Source organism: Cucumis melo, chromosome 3, assembly GCF_025177605.1.
Source record: "Cucumis melo cultivar AY chromosome 3, USDA_Cmelo_AY_1.0, whole genome shotgun sequence".
NCBI classification, from domain to species: Eukaryota; Viridiplantae; Streptophyta; class Magnoliopsida; order Cucurbitales; family Cucurbitaceae; genus Cucumis; species Cucumis melo.
The window spans coordinates 21,815,662-21,822,752 of NC_066859.1; positions in this window are offsets into that span (position 1 = coordinate 21,815,662).

Genomic DNA, 7,091 nt, shown 5'->3' on the forward strand with positions numbered 1-7,091 from the left:
CTTGATAATGCTTGTGAATTTACATCTCAAGCATTTAATAATTATTGCATGTCAACTAGGATAAATATTGAACATTTTGTAGCTCATGTTTATACACAAAATGGTTTGGTAGAATCATTTAACAAGCGTTTACAATTGATTGCTAGACCATTACTTATGAGAGCAAAACTTCCATTATCTATATGGGGTTATGCTATTCTGCATGCAGCGTCACTTATACGCATAAGACCGACATCTTATCATAAGTATTCCCTAACACAATTAGCTTATGGCCAGGAACAAAATATTTCTCATTTGCGAATTTTTGGTTATGCAGTATATTTCCAATTTCCCCACCACAACGTACTAAAATGGGACCTCAAAGAATGTTAGGAATATATGTCGGATTTGAATCCCCATCAATTATTAGATATCTTGAACCCTTGATGAAGGATGTATTTACTGCACGATTTGCTGATTGTCATTTTAATGAGACAAATTTTCCAACAGTAGGGGGAGGAATTAAGAAGTTGGAAAATGAAATTGATTGGAATGTATCGTTATTGTCTCATTTAGATCCACGTACAAAGCGATGTGAACTAGAAGTTCAAAAGATAATTCATTTACAAAGTGTAGCAAACCAAATGCCAGATGCATTTACAGATACTAAGAAAGTGACCAAGTCATATATTCCGGCTACAAATGCTCCATCTAGAATTGAAATCTCAACTCAGCAAGTTGATACAATTAATGAATCAGCGCTGCGCCAAAAGCATGGTAGACTGATGGGTTCAAAGGATAAAAATCTTCGGAAAAAAAAGTGACCAATAGTCAAAATGACTTAATTGACAATAGAAACATTAAAAAAAAAGTCATGGACACGAATACAGGTAAAAATTTAGAAGAAACTCAAGTATATGAAGATAACAATGAGATCTCGATAAATTATATCATAACAGGAAAAAGGTGGAATAGAATTAATGTAGTTGTGGACAATATTTTTACATATAATGTTGCACATAATATCATTCATGAAAATGAGGATTATGAACCTAAATCTGTTGACGAATGTCGTAATAGAATGGATTGCCCCAAGTGGAAAGAAGCCATCCAAGCAAAAATAAACTCACTCACGAAACGTGAAGTTTTTGGACTTGTAGTTTATACACCTAAAGGTGTAAAACCTGCGGGATTTAAATGGGTATTTGTGCGTAAACAAAATTAAAATAATGAGGTCACTAGATATAAAGCATGACATGTTGCACAAGGATTTTCTCAAAGATCAGACATTGATTATGAGGAAACATATTCCCTGTGGTGGATGCTATTACATTAAGATATTTAATTAGTCTGACTGTATGTGAAAATCTTGATATGCATCTTATGGATGTAGTTACAGCATACTTGTATGGATCTTTGGAAAATAAAATCTATATGAAAATCCCTGAAGGATTTAAGATATCTGAATCATATAATCCAAACTTTAGAGAAATATGTTCAATCAAATTACAAAAATCATTATATGGATTGAAACAATCAGGACGAATGTGGTACAATTGTTTAAGTGGATATTTATTGAAAGAAGGTTATCAAAATAATCCAATTTGTCCATGTGTTTTTATTAAGAAATCACAGTCAGAATTTGCGATTATAGCTGTATATATTGATGATTTAAATATAATTGGAACTCCTGATGAGCTTTCAAAGGCAATAGAATATCTCAAAAAAGAATTTGAAATGAAAGATCTTGGTAAGACAAAAATTTTTCTTGGCTTACAAATTGATCATTTAGCCGATAGAATTTTTATTCATCAATCGACATATACAGAAAAGATTTTAAAAAGATTCTACATGGACAAAACACACTCATTGAACATTCCAATGGTGATTCGATCACTAGATGTAAAAAAGGATACCTTTCAACCTTGAGAAGATAATGAAGAATTATTTGGTCTTGAAGTACCGTACATTAGTGCACCTATTGCTCTCAAGGAATAGGTGCAATAGGTGCACTAATGTATCTTGCTAATAACACAAGACCAGATATAACATTTTCAGTAAATTTGTTAGCAAGATATAGTTCTTCTCCAACAAAAAGACATTGGAATGGAGTTAAGCATGTACTTCGTTATCTTCGAGGGACAATTGATATGGGTTTGTTTTATTCAAATAAATCAAACTTTGATCTAGTTGGTTATGCGGATGCTGGACATTTATCTGATCCACAAAAATTAAGATCTCAAGTAGGTTATCTGTTTACATGTAGAGGAATTGCTATATCTTGGCAGTTTGTAAAGCAAACCATGATGGCCACTTCATCGAATCATGCATAAATTCTTGCAATTCATGAAGCTAGTAAAGAATGTGTATGGTTGAGGTCAATGACCCATCATATTCGAAAAACATGTGGTTTGTCTTTCAGTAAAAATTTACCAACAATATTATTTGAAGATAATACCGCATGTATAGCACAAATCAAAGGAGGGTATATAAAAGGAGATAGAACAAAGCATATCTCACCAAAACTCTTCTATACGCATGACCTTGAAGAAAATGATGATATTAGTGTTCAACAAATTTTTTCAAAAGAAAATTTGGCGGACTTATTCACAAAAGCATTACCCATATCAACATTTGAAAAGCTAGTGCATAACATTAAAATGCTACGACTCAGAGAACTCAAGTGATGTATCCATAAGGGGAAGTAGAAATATTGCTCTCAAGGAATAGGAATACTGCACTTTTTTTCCCTTGACTATGATTTTTCTCATTGGGTTTCCTAGCAAGGTTTTTAATGAGGCCATTATTAATGTATAAAAATGATGTACTCTTTTTTCTTTACTAAGATTTTTTCCCATTGGGTTTTTTCCTAGTAAGGTTTTAACGAGACATTTATTTTTATATAATATGGATATCTAATGGGGGTATTGTAAATATAATGATATATTATAAATGTAGATATCCATAACTTACATAGGTTACAATTTTCATATAACTCTCACATTCAATTCCATATTGTAACATTCATCCCATTGAATTCCATAATGTAACCTATACCATGATATGTCCTATATATAAATAGAGGAGTGTGGTGCCTTTGTAAGACACACCACAATTGACTTCAATTGTCTTCTCTTCTTCCTCTCTTCTCTATTCTTCTCTTTGTTTGTTTCATTATCCTTTATTTCATAACAATATTCATTTTATGTTGATATTTATTGACTTTAATTATTCACGAATGTATTGCTTGTTTTGGAATTATTGCCCATATTTTGCAAATATATTAGTAACTTTTATGGAATTTTACCATGTCTTAAATATGTTTTGTAAATTTATTGAATTTATATAATAAAAAGAATATTAATTCAACTCTACAATGAATTGAATAGTGAGTATTATTACTTTAGTACCCCTTTTAGAACATTAATTCAACTATACAGCGAATTGAATAGTGAGTATTATTACTTTAGTACACCTTTTAGAACATTAATTCAACTATACAGTTAATTGAATAGTGAGTATTATTACTTTAGTATACATTTTAAAACATTAATTCAACTATATAGAAAAGTATGGGGTAATCCAACTTTTGGATCCAAAAAGGTGGAAGGGTCTAAAAAGGGAGGGTGAAGATGAATTATTTTCAGAAAAGTATGGGGGTGATCCAACATTTAGAAGAAGAATACCTTACCTCATATAGATTATGATTCAAAATTTTTAACATAAGTTGATGAATAAAAGATTTTTGGTCAATTGTCATCTATCGACATTATTTTAATGATTAAATCTTAAAAGGAATATTTTTGACTAAAATTTGTCACAGATTCTAATTATACAAACAATTCTAAAAGTTCAAGTAGTAGCATTTATTAAATTAAATGTAAAAGCTAAAACCCTAATTCAACTTTAAGATGGTATTAAATACATAAAAATTGATCCATCATACATGTAACCCAAGTACAACCATATAGTTTTCATAATACTCAATCTAATAAATATCTTGGTTTCTTTTCAATTAATAGTCAATTGCTATTATTATTATTAGAAATAATTTTAAAAAATATCGAACATAATAATTGTAAATATTTGCTGAAATTTGGTAATTTAAAATAATTCTATCATATTATTATTATTGTTTCATTTAATATTTACTTCAACAGACCTACCTAACATAGGTAGCACAAATACATGCTTATCAAATATTAATTCAATTCACTAAAGATCATGTTATTTAAGTTGAAAATAAATTATTTTGAAAAACATTGAAACATTAGAAACCATTTTAAATGGTTTTCAAACACTTTCAAAAATTTAGATAAAATTTATTAAAAGAGTTTAAATAAAAACTATTTTATTTTTACATTTTTTTTCTTTAATAGATAAAACATGTCATCAGTTGATAAAACATCATTTTATAAACAGTATATTAACTCTAAACAAACAATATGAATTGTTCAGGTCATCAGTTATCATCACATAATGGATCCACAAGAGCTAGTTACGATATTTACAACTTCCCAACGTCAGTTACTTCTGACACTAGAATTATTACTGAATGATCATAAGAGGATAGAACATACATCATTTGATAGTAGAAATCGTATTAGACAATTAGCATATTTTCGACTAATCCATGAGTCAGATCTTTGTTGTTGTCAAAGTACACGAATGGATAGAAGGTTTTTTTCCATTTTATGCCATTTACTATGGACGACTGCTGGATTAGTCGGAATAGAAGTTATAGATGTAGAGGAGATGGTTGCCATGTTCCTGCATATATTAACTCATGACGTGAAGAACCGAATGATACAAAGGCAATTTGTACGATCTGGTGAGACTGTTTCTAGACATTTCAACCTTGTCTTGTTAGCAACTTTGCGGTTACACGACGAGTTGTTGAAAAAACTTCAGCCAGTAACAAACTCGTGCACGGATTCGAGATGGAAATGGTTTGAGGTAAATACCATTTGTCTACATGTTAGTTAGACCTACCAAACAAATTGCGTTAGATGGCTATTTCATACTTGTTGATGTTATTATATCGTAGAATTGTCTTGGTGCGTTAGATGACACATACATTAAGGTGAATGTCAGTGCAACCGATCGTCCAAGGTACAAGACACGTAAGGGTGAAGTTGCGACAAATGTACTTGGTGTTTGCGACACAAAAGGTGATTTCGTGTTTGTTTTATTCGGGTGGGAAGGATCGGCCGCTGATTCCAGAATTCTTAGAGATGCAATATCAAGACATAACGGACTAAAAGTTCCGAAGGGTAAATAGCTAGATGTTTTATCTCTTTATAGTCTTTATATTCATAGGGTGGGAATTCAAATAGTCGAGTTCTGAACATGGTATTATTATCTATGTGATGTTGGGTACCAAAATGCTAAGGGTTTCTTGGCCCCATATAGGGAGAAAGATATCATCTTTCAGAGTGGCATGGAGGAGGTAATGCACCAACAATAGTTCGAGAGTTCTTCAACATGAAACATTCTTCAGCAGAATGTCTCGAAAGAGCATTTGGGTTGTTGAAAGGTCGCTGGAAAATTTTAAGAGGAAAGTCATACTACCCAGTCAATGTCCAATGTCGAACAATCATGGCGTGTTGTCTGCTACATAATCTTATCAATAAAGAGATGGCTAACAGTGAAATAATCGACGATTTAGATGAGGGTGATTCAACGTACGCTACAACTGAAGGTGACGAGATTAATTACATTGAGGCTTCAAACGAATTGAGTGACTGGAGGGATCAACTGGTTGTTCAGTGATTGGGAGTTACGTGACCAGTAGTGCCTTAATACTCTTCTAATTGTTGTCAACGCTTGAAATTATTTTTTCATTTGTTCTAAACTCTTAATGTATGAAATTCTTGTGATGTTTACTAAATATGTAATTTCGATTGTCTACAATTAATTATGTTGAATACTAGCACCTCTTATTTCACTTTATTAAATGATGCTAATATATACGATAGAATGGCAAGTTCGTCACGAGCAACGAAACACGCATGGACCAAAGAGGAAGAAGCAAAACTTGTTGAGTGTTTGGTGGAATTGGTTTCAGCTGGGGGATGGAGGTCCGATAATGGGACATTTCGACATGGGTACCTAACCCAATTACAACGAATGATGGCAGAGAAGTTGCCCGACACTAATATCCAAGGATCGCCGACAATAGATTGTCGTGTGAAATCTTTTAAAAAAACCTACCAAGCAATTGCAGAAATGAGAGGACCATCATGTAGTGGTTTTGGATGAAATGAAGAATTCCAATGCATCATTGCAAAACAAGATTTGTTTGATAGTTGGGTAAAGGAATTAATTTCAGAATACAATTGTACGTACTTTTTATAATCACAATTGCCAACTAATAGGCCTAAATTATATTTCTACAGAGTCATCCTGCAGCCAAAGGTCTTCTACACAAATCATTTCCATATTATGATGATTTATCCTATGTCTTTGGTAATGATGGGGCAACGGGAGCACATTCAGAGACCTTTGCTGATGGAGGATCTAATGTGTCGAACATGTTTAATGATGGTGTTCCCCTCGGTGATTCACATAATCAAGACATCCTGACGATTTATAGCCAAGGAGTGCATATGTCACTAGATGAGATATTTGGAATACGTGCAGGTCAAGCAAGTGAGAGAAGAAATTATTCAAGTGGAAGTAAGAGGAAACGAGGAAGCGAACATTATGAAATGGTAGAGGTGATCAGTAGTGCAACGGAATTTGGAAATGATCAATTAAAAACAATTATAGATTGGCCAAAAGAGAAGCGTGCAACAGAGGTCGAATTGCGTACTGAAGTTGTGAAACAGCTGCAAGATATCCCTCAACTACGAAGCCGAGATAGGGCAAAGCTTATGCAAATCCTATTCCGTAGTGTGGAGGCCATTGAGGGATTCTTGTTGATTCCAACAAAACTTAAATTGGAGTATTGCAATATTCTCTTAGAAAATAATGTTTGACCAATTAACTATTTTATGACTTTGTACTCTTATTTTGTGAACTCATAATCTTGGTTTGTATTGATCAAAGTTTTAATTACAAATGTTATGGAACTTTATATATTTATATTTCACTAAGAACATATTGTGCAG